This window comes from Panthera leo, chromosome E2 (genome assembly GCF_018350215.1).
Source record: "Panthera leo isolate Ple1 chromosome E2, P.leo_Ple1_pat1.1, whole genome shotgun sequence".
Lineage (NCBI taxonomy): Eukaryota > Metazoa > Chordata > Mammalia > Carnivora > Felidae > Panthera > Panthera leo.
Genome location: NC_056693.1, coordinates 17,013,740 through 17,028,660, shown reverse-complemented (window position 1 = coordinate 17,028,660; position 14,921 = coordinate 17,013,740).

The following is a 14,921-nucleotide window of genomic DNA, read 5'->3' as shown; positions in this document are numbered from 1 at the left end:
AAACCCAGAATGTACAAAATTCCACAGAATAAATGGTCTTGGTTCTTAACCAATATAGGTTAAGACAAAAGAATGTTGCAAATTAAAAGAGACTTAAGAGACATATCAATTAAATACAGTGTATGGAATGTATTGGGATCCTTGTTTTAAAATGTACCCAGGATTTGTTTTAATCAATTATGGTACAACATGCAGATACAGAAATGATTGTCATGAAGGAAGAAGTTTAGACTCAAAGATCTCTAAAAACAGGAGGCAACAGCATGCCCACAGGGCCACATGGGGAAATACCCAGTTATGCTGGAAGGCAGAAGTGGGGAAAGGGCAGAGCATGGCACAGAGCCTTTGCTGATGTTTTCTCCAAAGAATGGGTGACACTGGGTAAGTACACTGAGGAAGTTTGGGAATGGAATGGATAGTGGTGTTTTTTTTTTTTTAATATTTCTTTTTTTTTTTTTAAGTTTACTTATTTTGAGAGAGTGTGTGTGTGCAGGAGGGGGAGAGGGAGAATCCTAAGCTGGCTCCACAATATTAGTGTGGGGAGCCTGATGGCAGGGCTCGAACTCATGAACCTGTGAGATCATGACCTGAGCCAAAATCAAGAGTCAGATGCTTCACAGACTGAACCATCCAGGTGCCCCTGGATAATCTTAATAATTTCGGAGGTTCTGAGGTATATGAGTGGTCCCTAGTTGTCTGGTACCTGGCCCTGGGGTGATTTGTGCAGGAGGAATATTGGCTTGGTGTGTGAGAGTTTGATGAAACAGTTGGGGCTTTGGCTTGGTGGGTTTGATCAAAAGAGTTATTTGCTATCTCTAGGAATTTGCTACCCCTGGGAAGGGCAGTCTCTCCAGGACCAAGTCTCCAAATGCTAGAGCATAATTACAGAAAATAAAATACATTAAATACAATCCTGATTTGGACAAATGAAAACATTGTTTACATTGTTTTGAAAATGTAAATCTAAGTGGATATTAAGTTATATTAAGCAATTATTCATTTTTTAGGCATGATGATGGCATCATCACCAATTATTATGTGTAAGTCCTTATACATTAGAGATTCATACTGAAGCATTCAAGGGTGAAGTCACATCATGTCTATGCCTTGCTTTAAAATACTTCAGGAAAAGGGTGTCTTGATGGCTTAGTCAGATGTCTTTTGAGTTTGACTTGAGCCTGCTTAGGATTCTGTCCCTCCACCCCTGGTCACTCACTCTCATAAATAAATAACTAAATAAGTAAATGGAGGGAGGGAGGGTGGCAGGAACAGATGAAATAAGATGGGCAACTGCTAAATGTTGAAGCTGGATAATGGGTACATTGAGTCGTTGTGCTATTCTTACTACCTTTGCATATATTTGAAAATATCCATAATAAAGCTTTCCCTAAGTAGAAAATCAAATTTGAAATTTTAGACCACTTAGTGATAAATGATAATGATGCCTACAAATAAGTTTGTGGGAAATCACCAAAAGTCTACTTGTTAAGAAATAACCTTAATGCATTTAGAAAACTTGGACTGAGGGAACCCTCTTGCACTGTTGGTGGGAATGCAAACTGGTGCAGCCACTCTGGAAAACAGTGTGGAGGTTCCTCAAAAAATTAAAAATAGACCTACCCTATGACCCAGGAGTAGCACTGCTAGGAATTTACCCAAGGGATACAGGAGTACTGATGCATAGGGGCACTTGTACCCCAATGTTTATAGAAGCACTCTCAACAATAGCCAAATTATGGAAAGAGCCTAAATGTCCATCAACTAATGAATGGATAAAGAAATTGTGGTTTATATACACAATGGAGTACTACGTGGCAATGAGAAAGAATGAAATATGGCCCTTTGTAGCAACGTGGATGGAACTGGAGAGTGTGATGCTAAGTGAAATAAGCCATACAGAGAAAGACAGATACCACATGGTTTCACTCTTATGTGGATCCTGAGAAACGTAACAGAAATCCATGGGGGAGGGGAAGGGGAAAAAAAAAAAAAAAAGAGGTTAGAGTGGGAGAGAGCCAAAGCATAAGAGACTCTTAAAAACTGAGAACAGGGGTGCCTGGGTGGCTCAGTCGGTTAAGCGTCCGACTTCGGCTCAGGTCATGATCTCACGGTCCATGAGTTCGAGCCCCGCGTCGGGCTCTGTGCTGACAGCTCGGAGCCTGGAGCTCGCTTCGGATTCTGTGTGTCTCCCTCTCTCTCTGCCCCTCCCCCGTCCATGCTCTGTCTCTCTCTGTCTCAAAAATAAATAAACATTAAAAAAAATAAAAACTGAGAACAAACTGAGGGTTGATGGGGGGTGGGAGGGAGGAGAGGGGAGGTGATGGGTATTGAAGAGGGCATCTTTTGGGATGAGCACTGGGTATTGTATGGAAACCAATTTGACAATAAATTTCATATATTAAAAAAAAAAGAAAAAGAAAACTTGGACTGAGGAACTAGTGTTTGTCTTCTTTACCATTCTGTCCCCACACTTATAGTACCTGTTGTATAACAGGCAGTTGATTTTTGTTTACTTATTTTTGAGAGAGGGGGGAGAGGGGCAGTGGGAGAGAGAGAGAATCCCAAGCAGGCTGCACAGTGTCAGTGCAGAGCCCCATGTGGGGCTTGAACTCACAACCCGTGAGATCATGAGATGGATACTTATTAACCAACTGAGCCACCTAGGTGCCCCTAACAGATAGTTGATTTTTAAAATTGGGGGTAAAAACACATTAGCTTGAACCATAAAATAGTTTTTTAATAATTTTTTTTTTAAAACTAAGTACCACAGGGGCGCCTGGGTGGCTCAGTCGGTTAAGTGGCTGACTTCTGCCCAGGTCATGATCTCGCGGTCTGTGAGTTTGAGCCCCACGTCGGGCTCTGTGCTGACAGCTCAGAGCCTGGAGCCTGTTTCAGATTCTGTGTCTCCCTCTCTCTGACCCTCCCCTGTTCATGCTTTGTTTCTGTCTCAAAAATAAATAAACGCTAAAAAAAAATAAAAAACAAAAAACAAAAAAACTAAGTACCACAAAGTAATTCATACACTAAAGTAGAAATTAATGAAATAGCTAATAAAATCCTTATCCAAGGATGTTCTCTTTGAAAAGGCCATTAATACAGAATTGGCAGTTATTGAGGGAAAAAAGACTCCGTTTCAACTTTATATATGAGAAAGGTTAAACAGCTATATATATCAAGGAGAATTAAAAATTTTAAAGTTATATGTATTACCATATACATATATTTCAATATCTATAAAAATACAGAGAATGGATTATCTGGAGAAAACTAAATCATCAAAGTTGACTCAAGATACTATAGAAAACCTGAACAGATATATAAGCAAAGAAAAATATTGTAGTTATGATTGTTTTAAAAAACTAGAATCAACAGTTTTGCAGGCAATAAAAAGTTTTAAAGCATAGAGAGCCTCTAACAAAATTTTGCTAGATCATTCTATAAGGCTAACATCCCAATAATAAAATGCGAATAGCCCCTAGAAAGCAAAATCTGGACCAGTATCACTTAAAATACACACAAACATCCCAAATAAAGTTCAGCGAACTTAATGGTCTGTTAAAACAATTATAGGAGCACCTGGGTGGCTTAGTCAGTTAGGCGTCTGACTTCAGCTCAGGTCATGATCTCACAGTTTGTGAGTTCAAGCCCTGCGTCGGGCTTTGCTGACAGCTCAGAGCCTGGAGCCTGCTTCTGATTCTGTGTCTCCCTCTCTCTCTGCCCCTCCCCTGCTCGCACTCTGTCTCTCTCTCTCTCAAAAATAAAAAAATAAACTTTTTTTTAATTAAAAAAATTATAAAACATAAAACAATTTACCAGGAATATCCAGGGACCTGACCTGTTGTGATTTAATTAAGTATCCAGATTTTAGGTTTCTAACTTGAGCAATGTAACAATGTTGGAAAAAATGGCATTATTTACCTCAATATCTTTTAGGTTGTTTCTCATATTCTAATTCATCTTAGCTTCATCAGCTTTAAAAAAGGAGTGAACAACAGATATGAAAAACGGGGATTCAACACAAAAATTATTACCTTCCACAAAACAAAAATGAATATTATTACACTTTATTTTCTACCAAACCTCTGTAATGTCACTATAGTTATACATTAAGACTTGTACTTCCAGGTCCATTTTGTTCAGATTGGGCAGATATCATTGGATAATCACTCACCTAGAATAGACCCACTCATGATTTCAAACAATACACATAATATTTTAACACAAAAAGTATTTTAAGTGCTATATAACAAAATTAGTTTTTGCTAATGGGTCAGTATGTTTTTCCTACCTGGTATCGTTTTCATGCTAACAGAGGTCTTCTGGAGACTGTACATTAACTCAAAATTTCTGAAAGTATGTTCCACAAAACACTAGTACTTTAATGATAATGGGAAAATTATTGTATAGTCAAACAAGGCTGGGAACTCTGTATACTATATTTCTTGAGGGGGAAAAAAAATTCACATTAAGTGCCTAACAAAAGACTATCCAAAAAAGTTTCATTTTATCTGACCAGTGTATCTCAGACTACTATACAGAACTCCCATTCCGAATACCTACTGCGGATGTAATTCCACTTTGGCAGATGCTGCTATAACCAGAAGGAGTGGCTCAAGGATGGAAATGTCAGCATTATGACAGATGTACAGTTATCTGTTTGGCAAGGAAAGCAATTCAAATTATGTTATACAGTCAGCTGCTCGCTCTTTTTTTTTTTAATTTAAAATGATACTTTTCAATAGAATAGAAAATCCTTCCCCCTATTCTTTCTATAAATATATGCATAGACTATAATTTCTTGCTGAAAAATCCTACTGACTTACCTGTGTGTTTCTTGCTATCCATAAACAAGAATTTCTCTGAGGTATTTATCAAAAAGTGGGACTGCTCGGTCAAAGGTTATATTCATTTTCAACTTCACTAGATAGTGCCATAGAAGTGGAGAACATGGGAAGGGGCACGTGGGTGTCTCAGTTGGTTGAGTGTCTGACTTCAGCTCAGGTCATGATCTTGCGGTGCATGAGTTCCAGCCCCATGTCGGGCTCTGTGCTGACAGCTCAGAGCCTGGAGCCTGCTTCAGATTCTGTGTCTCCCTGTCTCTCTGCCCCTCCCCTACTCATGCTCTCTCTCTCTCAAAAACATTAAAAAACATTGTTTTAAAGAAGTGGAGAACATGGGACACCTGAGTGGCTCAGTGGGTTGAGCATCTGACTCGATTTAGGCTCAGGTTATGATTCCAGGGTTGTGGGATTGAGCCCCATGTCAGGCTCCATCTGCTTAAGATTCTCTCCCTCTGCCCCTCTCCCCTGTTCATGCATGCTCTCTCTCTCTCTCTTTCTAAAAAAAAGAAGTGAGAACATCATTGTCTTGCCAATTTACAACCCCTTCACCCAATAAAGTATTATTTCCTTGTAATCCTACTTCTGGTATGTGCTTTATAGTGAGTTGAGCATCTTTTCACATCTGTTTATTGTTAAACATTATAACTTACCAATTCATGCCATGTTCCTTTGTTAAAAAAATATAAAAGAATTGTGGGATTCTTAAAAATAATATTCTAGATAATAATCCTTTACCTAGTGTTATAAATAACGAACCTTAGCGTCCCCAGATTGTGGCTGTATGTGTATTTATGGTGATACTATCATATAAAAATTTAAAAAATTTAAATGTGGATGCAATCATAGCTTTCATTATTACCCAATAATCTTAATTTTTTACAAGACCCTTGGTTTTCTAGGCTATCAGTTATGTCAACTGCAAATAGATATAATTTTGGGTTTTTTATGAATATTTATAGTGATTATTTTATTAATCTAATAGAAAGAATCTCCAAAATAGGACTTAGGATTAGTGGTGATAGGGATATAGTTGTTTTCACCTATTTAATGGAAATCTCTTAGTATAATGTTTGTTTTAGTTTGGAGGTAAACAGACTTTGTTGTGGCTCAATTGTTTCCTTCAGTTCCTTATTTTTTTATTTTTTTATTTTTTTTAAATTTTTTAACCTTTATTGATTTTTGAGACAGAGAGAGAGCATGAACGGGGGAGGTTCAGAGAGAGATGGAGACACAGAATCTGAAGCAGGCTCCAGGCTCTGAGCTGTCAGCACAGAGCCCGACGTGGGGCTCGAACTCACGGACTGTGAGATCATGACCTGAGCTGAAGTCAGAAGCTCAACCGACTGAGCCACCCAGGTGCCCCACCTTCAGTTCTTTATTAACTTCTTTATTAGAAATGCCTGCTGAGAGGGGTGCCTTGGTGGCTCAGTCAGTTGAGCGTCCAACTTTGGCTCAGGTCATGATCTCACAGTTCGTGGGTTCGAGCCCTGCATTGGGCTCTGTCCTGACAGCTCAGATCCTGCAGCCTGCCTCGGATTCTATGTCTCTCTCTCTCTGCCCCTCCTCCACTCATGCTTTCTCTCTCTCTCTCAAAAAATAATGATTAAAAAAAAAAATTTTTTTTTAAATAAGTGCAGAACATGGAACACCTGAGTGGCTCAGTGGGTTGAGCGTCTGGTTCTTGATTTCGGCTCCTCATGATCTCATGGTTCATGAGTTCAAGCCCCACAAAGAGCTCTGCGCTGCTTGGAATTCTCTCCTCTCTCTCTCCCCCTCCCCTACTCGCTGTCTCTCAAAATAAATAAAAAAACATTTTAAAAAAGTTTAGAAATGCCTGCTGAATATTATCAGATGCTATTTTGACACATTGATATAATATTTTTGTCCTTGAATTTGTTAATGTGAAAGTAGTACTTTGGTCATTAAGGCAGTATGGTTTTGGCACAAGAATGAACAAACAGACCAATGGAACAAAATAAATGGCCTTGAAATACACCTACATATATGTGGTCATCTGATTTACGACAAAGGTTCCTCTGCATTATGGTTGGGATATAGTGGTCTTTTCAATAAGTAGCACTGGGTCAACTGCATAGCTATATTCATAAAAAATGAATCTTGGCCCTTACATCACACTACAAACATAAATTCCAGATATATTAGTGACCTAATTGTAAAAGGTAAAGCAAAAGAAATATAAAATATCTTTCTGGGCTTGAGGTAGCAAAGATTTCTTTCTTTTTTTTTTTTTTTAATTTAAATTCTAGTCAGTTAACATACAGTGCAATATTGGCTTCAGGAGTAGAATTGAGTAGAACTGAGTAATTGGTGAATTATGCAGTTCACCAGGGCTCATCACAACTAGTGTCCTCCTTATTACCCATCACCCATCTAGCCCATCCCCTACCCACCTCCCTCCATCAAACCCTCAGTTTGTTCTCTGTCATTAAGAGTCTCCTATGGTTTGTTCCCCTATCTTTCTCTTTTTTCTTCTTTTCCCCTTTCCATACGTTCATCTGTTTTGTTTCTTAAATTCCACATATGAATTAAATCATATGGTATTTGTCTTTTTCTGAGTGACTTATTTCATTTGGCATAATATACTCTAGCTCCATCCACATTGTTGCAAATGGCAAGATTTCATTCTTGTTGATGACTGAGTAATATTCCATCGCATATAAATACCACATCTTCTTCATCCATTCATCAGTCAATGGGCATTTAGGCTCTCTCCATAATTTGGCTATTGTTGATAATGCTGAGATAGCAAAGAGTTCTTAAACAGAATACAAAAAGCATTAACCATATGGGGGAAAATGATAAATTTTAATGTATTAAATTTAAGAATCTATTTCATCAAAAAACACAATTAAGAAACTGAAAAAAGTCACAGAGAATATATTATATATATATATAATATATAATATAGTATATGTTAATATATGTTAATACGAATATATACATTTATGTAATAAATGTAAAATATTTAATCATATATAGACAAAATGTTAATAAAATATTAAATAAATATATATATAATATATTTGACTGACTCATTCACAATATATGAAGAATCCCTATAGATCAATAAACGACAGAAAATAAAATAGGAAATGGGAAAAAAAACTCATATAAGCACTTCAAAAAAAGTGCGTATCCAAATGGCCAATAAAGATATCAAAAGTTGCTCAAGTTCATTATTAAGAAAGTGGAAAAATTAAAACCACAATGTGATAAGTATACACCCTCCAGAATAGCTAAATGGAAAAAATATGTACAAAGTGCTTGTGCATAATGCCATGGAGTGCTCAAGCCTTTGACAATATGCTAGTGGATACTGAAGACAAGTTCCCCAATCTTCAGGAAAATCTGGGAAGCAGACAACCAGTAAGTACCTAACTAAGAAAACTTCAGATTCTGATAAGGGCCATGAAGAGAAAAGATATTGGGAAGGAGAATTACTAGAGGGAGACAATTCAGTTGGTCATTTCATCTGACGTATATACAGTATCCCTAGTGGTAGCAGTACAGATTTTATGCAAGAATAGCCAGGTTAAGACTGAGAAAGAAAAGCTACCAAGGTGTCCTAGTCCTACCAGATATTTAAAAGTACTAAAAAGTCCCTAAATAATCAAAATGATGTGGTACTCATGCAGGAACAGACCAGTGGAATAGAACAGAAAGTCTATAAGGGAACCAAAAATATAGGAAATTTTAATACATGAAAGGATGAGGAAGTGACACTTCTCTAAGTATACCTTTCTGTATATTTTTCACTTTGGGAACCATGTTAATGTTATATATGTTTACATAAAGAGAAGAAAGACCCTACATTGGAATATAAGCAGAAACAAATATTTCCCCACACTACAGGGGAAAAAGCTAACCCAAGAAACTTTTTTTAAAGCTTTATTTTTTAATGTTTATTTTTGAGAGAGAGAACATGAGCGGGGGGAGGAATAGAAAAGGGGGGAGGACAGAGGATCCAAAGCGGGCTTTGCCCTGATAGCAGTGAGCCTCATGCAGGGCTCAAACTCATGAATTGAGATCATGACGTGAGCCAAAGTCTGACACTCAACCGAGCCACCCAGGTGCCCAAAGCAGCTTTTTTAAAAAGTAAGCTCTTTTTTTTTAAAAGTAAGCCCCAACATGGGGCTTGAACTAATGACCCCAAGATCAAGAGCCACATGCTCTGCCAAATGAGCCAGTCAGGTGCTCCTAACCCAAGCAATTTTTGAACGACAACTTGACCCTATTCGCTCAGCCCAAAACAGAAACAAAACAAAACAAAAAACAACCATAAACAAATAACTAGCTAGTAGGATTGATTTGCACAATGATATAGATTAGCAATTCTGAAACTACTACTTCATATATTCTAGAATCAAGCAAAAAAGTAAATATTTTATGGGATTAAGCTAATATAACGGGAGAAAAGCTTATCACTGCTGGAGAAGGTAATTGCAATATGGAGAGAAGGAGGCTAGATGAACCCTGTGGTGTTGGGTTGAAATTGGAGGTATCACTATAAAGTCATATTTTTGTGCATTTTTTAAGTAATCCCTACACCCAAGATGGGACTCCAACTTACCACCCCAAGATCAATGTAGAGTCAGATGCTCTACCAACTGAGCCAGCCAGGTTGCCCCCATGATATTTTTAAATAGATAAATATAGAAATACATATAGAGGTGTGTGTGTGTGTGTGTGTGTGTGTGTGTGTGTGTGTTTTCTAGCAGAGAGGACAAAAAAGAAATGACATCCTAGTACCAGTGAGAATATCCAGCACCCAGATCCAAGGAACTTGGAGAAATAGCATATACAAGCACTGAGCAGAGAAAACACAAGATGGTTTTGGAACATTGTGTGGAGGCAGAAAGTAGGGAAGTGCTCGAAAAGTGATTGCAATGTCAAAAGATCACAGTGGCAGTCTGAAGGAGTTCCCACTGGCCAAATATGGGATAATCTGAGTATAACAATATGTCATAATAGTAACAGATTAAGTAAAACCATTTAATAACCCAGTGGCTAAAATAGGAACCCATGAAACATGCTTTATAGTAGAACACCAAATTACTAATGTGGAAGGAATGGCAGAATTAGATTATCACCAATAATCAACCATCACAATAATAATTGATCTGGTAAGAATCATCAATGGATGCTAAACGTAGCAGGTGAAAGTCTGATGAAAAACAGATGTTTATAGCACCTTAAAAACATCTCTCCACAGGTGTTCCTGGGTGGCTCAGTCTGTTCAGTATCCAACTGTGACTCAGGTCATGATCTCATGTTTGTGAGTTCAAGCCCCATGTTGGGCTCCGAGCTGATAGCTTGCTCAGAGCCTGGAGCCTGCCTTGCATTCTGTATCTCCTTCTTTCCCTGCCCCTCCCCCATCTCTGTCTCTCAAAAATAAATAAATGTTAAAAAACTCTCTTTCTTAGAGATTCTAAAAGATTTGTTCATTTTGAATTTTTTTTTCAACGTTTTTTATTTATTTTTGGGACAGAGAGAGACAGAGCATGAACGGGGGAGGGGCAGAGAGAGAGGGAGACACAGAATCGGAAACAGGCTCCAGGCTCCGAGCCATCAGCCCAGAGCCTGACGCGGGGCTCGAACTCACGGACCGCGAGATCGTGACCTGGCTGAAGTCGGACGCTTAGCCGACTGCGCCACCCAGGCGCCCCAAGATTTGTTTATTTTGAGTCAACAACTGGAACCTCAGCAGAAAATCAGTATGTATAAAATAGAACTGAAAATGCAAGTTTTATAACTGAAAAAAACTGAAATGAAAATTTCACTGAATAAGCATAAGAACAGATGGGAGGCATCAGAAGAAACAGTCAGTGATCACCATGATAGGTCAATAATAATCCAATCTGAAATACAAAAAAGTAAAAACATTGAAAAAATACAGAGGTACCTATGGAACAATACTCATAACTAGAGTTCTAGAATGAGAGTACTGACAGAGTGTGGTAGAACAAAACTATGACCAAAACCACCAAAATTCAATAAATAGAAAATCTTATAATCAGACAGAGAAAAATAATACATAAAATATTGGGGACCAAAAACATGAATAATGCTGACTTAATTAGAAACAATAGTAGCCAGCAATCCCTATCAAAATAACACCAGCATTCTTCGCTGAGCTAGAAGAAACAATCCTAAAATATGTATGGAACCACAAAAGACCATGAGTAGCCAAAGCAATCCTGAAAAAGAAAACCAAAGCTGGAGGCATCACAATTCTGGACTTCAAGCTGTATTACAAAGCTGTAATCATCAAGACATTATGGTACTGGCACAAGAACAGACATATAGATCAATGAAACAAAATAGAGAACCCAAAAATGGACTCAGAAATGTATGGTCAACTAATCTTTGACAAAGCAGGAAAGAATATCCAATGGAAAAAGACAGTCTCTTTCACAAATGGTGTTTGGAAAACTGGACAGTGAGATGCAGAAGAATGAACCTGGGCCACTTTCTTACACCATACGCAAAAATAAACTCAAAATGGATAAAAGACCTAAACATACGACGGGAAGCCATTAAAATCCTAGAGGAGAGGGGCACGTGCGTGGCTCAGTCAGTTAAGTATCTTACTTTGCCTCAGGTCATGATTTCATATTTCGTGGGTTGGAGCTGACAGCTCAGAGCCTGGAGCCTGCTTTGGATTCTGTGTCTCCCTCTCTCTCTGCCCCTCCCCTGCTTGCGCTTTGTCTCTCTCTCTCTCTCTCAAAAATAAATAAACATTAAAAAAAATTTTTTTAAATCCTAGAGGAGAAAATAGGCAACAACCTCCTTGATCTTGGCTGCAGCAACTTCTTACTTGACATGTCTCCAGAGGCAAGGGAAACAGAAGCAAAAATGAACTACTGAGACTTCATCAAAATAAAAATCTTCTGCACAGTGAAGGAAACAATCAGCAAAACTAAAAGGCAAACAACAGAATGGGAGAAGATATTTGCAAAGGACATATCAGATACAGGGTTAGTATCCAAAATCTATAAAGAACGTATCAAACTCAACACCCAAAAAACAAATAATCCAGTGAAAAAATGGGCAAAAGACATGAATAGACACTTTTCCAAAGAAGACATCCAGATGGCTAACAGACACAAGAAAAAATGCTCAACATCACTCATCATCAGAGAAATACTAATGAAAACCACAATGAGATACCACTGCACAGTTGTCAGAATGGCTAACATTAACAACTCAGGCAACAACAGATGTTGGCAAGGATGTGGAGAAAAAAGGAATCCTTTTGCATTGCTGGTAGGAATGCAAACTGGTGCATCCACTTTGGAAAAAAGTATGCAGGTTCCTCAAAAAATTAAAAATAGAACTACCCTATGACCCAGCAATTGCACTACTAAGTATTTTAGGTATCTATCCAAAGGATACACAAATGCTGATTTGAAGGGGCACATGGCACCCCAATGTTTATAGAAGCACTATTGACAATAGCCAAAGTATGGAAAGAGCCCAAATATCCATTGACTGATGAATGGATAAAGAAGACGTGGTGTGTGTGCGTGTGTGCGTGTGTGCGTGCATGTGTGTGTGTATGTGTAATGGAATATTACTCTGCTATCAAAAAGAATGAAATCTTGCCATTTGCAACAATGTGGCTGGAACTAGAGTGTATTATGTTGAGCAAAATAAGTCAGTCAGAGAAAGACAAATACCATATGATTTCACTCACATGTGGAATTTAAGACAAAACAAATGAAGATAAGGGAAAGGAAACAAAAATAATATAAAAACAGAGGGGGAGACAAACCATAAGATACTCTTAAATACAGGGAACAAACAGGGTTGCTGACAGGATGTTGGGTTGGGTAAAGGCTAAAGAGGTGAGGAACATTAAGGAGGACACTTGTTGGGATGTACACTGGGAGTTATATGTAAGTCATGAATCATTACACTCTATTCCTGAAATTAAAAAATAAAATAAAATTCTGATAATGTAAAAAAAAGAAGAAACAATAGTAGCCAAAAGACAATAGAATAACATCTGGAAAAACTAAAGAAAAATAGGTCAACTCAGAATTCTATTTCCAGAGAAAATATGCTTTTATAATGAAGATGAAATAAAGACATTTTCAGATAAATGAATATTTAGATTTTAACTAGCAGAACTGCAGTTCTGGTAAAGGAAACTCTTCAGGTTAAAGAGAACTGACTTCAGATGAAAATACAGTCTCAACAGGAAGGAAGAACATCAGATATAGTCAATATGTGGATAAATATAACATATGCTTCCTTCTTTATAAGTTATTAAAATATATAACTGTTTAAACCAAAATAATGCAATGTATGTAGCTGAAATATGTATGCCAACAGTAGGACAAAGAATAAGAAGTATAAATGAAATGATATTGTTTACAAGGTTCTCATATTTTACATGGAGTGGTACAATATTAATTCTAGGTAAACTATGTTTAAATAAGAATGCATATTTTAATCCCTAGAGCAACCTCTAACAAGATGCATAAAGGTATAGCTGAGTGCCAACAGAAGAATTCAAATCTATCAGAAAAAATGATCAATTCTCCAAAAAAGACAGGAAAGTAGTTAATAAAAAATGTGGTAAATAGGTATCAACCAAATAGCAAACATAAATCCAACCAAGTTAATAATAACATAAATATAAATGGACTAAGTATTTCAATGAAAATCCAAGAGACTGTCATACTGGGTAACAAATGTAAAACCCAAATTACATGATATTTATCAGAAATGTATATTAAATATAAAATCACAGGTAGGTTCAAGAAAAAAAATGGAAAAAGATATATTAGCCAAACAGTAAGCATAAGAAAACTATAGTGACTGTACTGATACTAGACAAAATAGACGTTAAGACAACAGATACAGAGAGACACCTGGGTGGCTCAGTCAGTACAATGTCTGACTGAGGCTCAGGTCATGATCTCACAGTTTCTGGGTTTAAGACCTGCGCCGGGCTCTGTGCTGACAGCTCAGGGCCTGGAGCCTGCTTCAGATTCTGTGTCTCCCTCTCTCTGATCCTCCCGCCGCTCATGCTATGTCTCTGTCTCTCAAAAAGGAATAAACATTTAAAAAAAATTTTTTAAAGACAAGAGACATAGAGAAATATTTCATAATAGAAGGGTCAATTCATTGGGAACACACACAATCATAAATGTGTATACACTATGTAACAGGCTTAAAAATACATGATAAAAACTGAATGAACTAAAGGGAGAAATAGAATTTGTATTTTCATGTATCTTCTACTTCACATATATTTTCCTATTTGCAAAGTGGGACTTAATAAGATTGGCCTTGACATTGTCAAATAATTTGTAAAGTCTTATATTCTTTTTTTTTTTTTAACATTTATTTATTTTTGAGAGAGACAGAGATAGAGCACAAGCGGGAGAGACAGAGAAGAGAGGGAGACACAGAATCAGAAGCAGGCTCCAGGCTCTGAGCTATCAGCACAAAGCCCAATGAGGAGCTTGAACCCACGGACCATGAGATCATGACCTGAGCTGAAGTTGGACACTTAACCAACTGAGCCACCCAGGCGCCCCAAGTGTTATATTCTTGAGAGAACTACTGTATCAAAACATTTGAAATGGGAGGATGCTACAATGATGGATAAATCCTGGTGGGCTTATTCCATTTATTTCCTGAACCAAACCCAGGACGTAACAAATTCAATTATTAGTCACCTGAGAAACACTTCTGAAGATACTTTTCCTAATGTTCACTTTTCAATTTTCTTCATCAGGAAGACTATGTATATGCGTGTGTGTGTATATATATATATATATACACACACACACGCATATATATGCATATATGTGCATATATATACATATATGTATATACATATATGTGTATATATACATATATACACATATATGTATATATGTGCACATATATGCACATATATGCGTATATATATGCATATATATACATATATGTATATATGCATATATATGTACATATGCATATATATGCATATATATGTATATATGTTCATATATATGTGTATATATGCATATATATGCATATATATGTTCATATATATGTGTA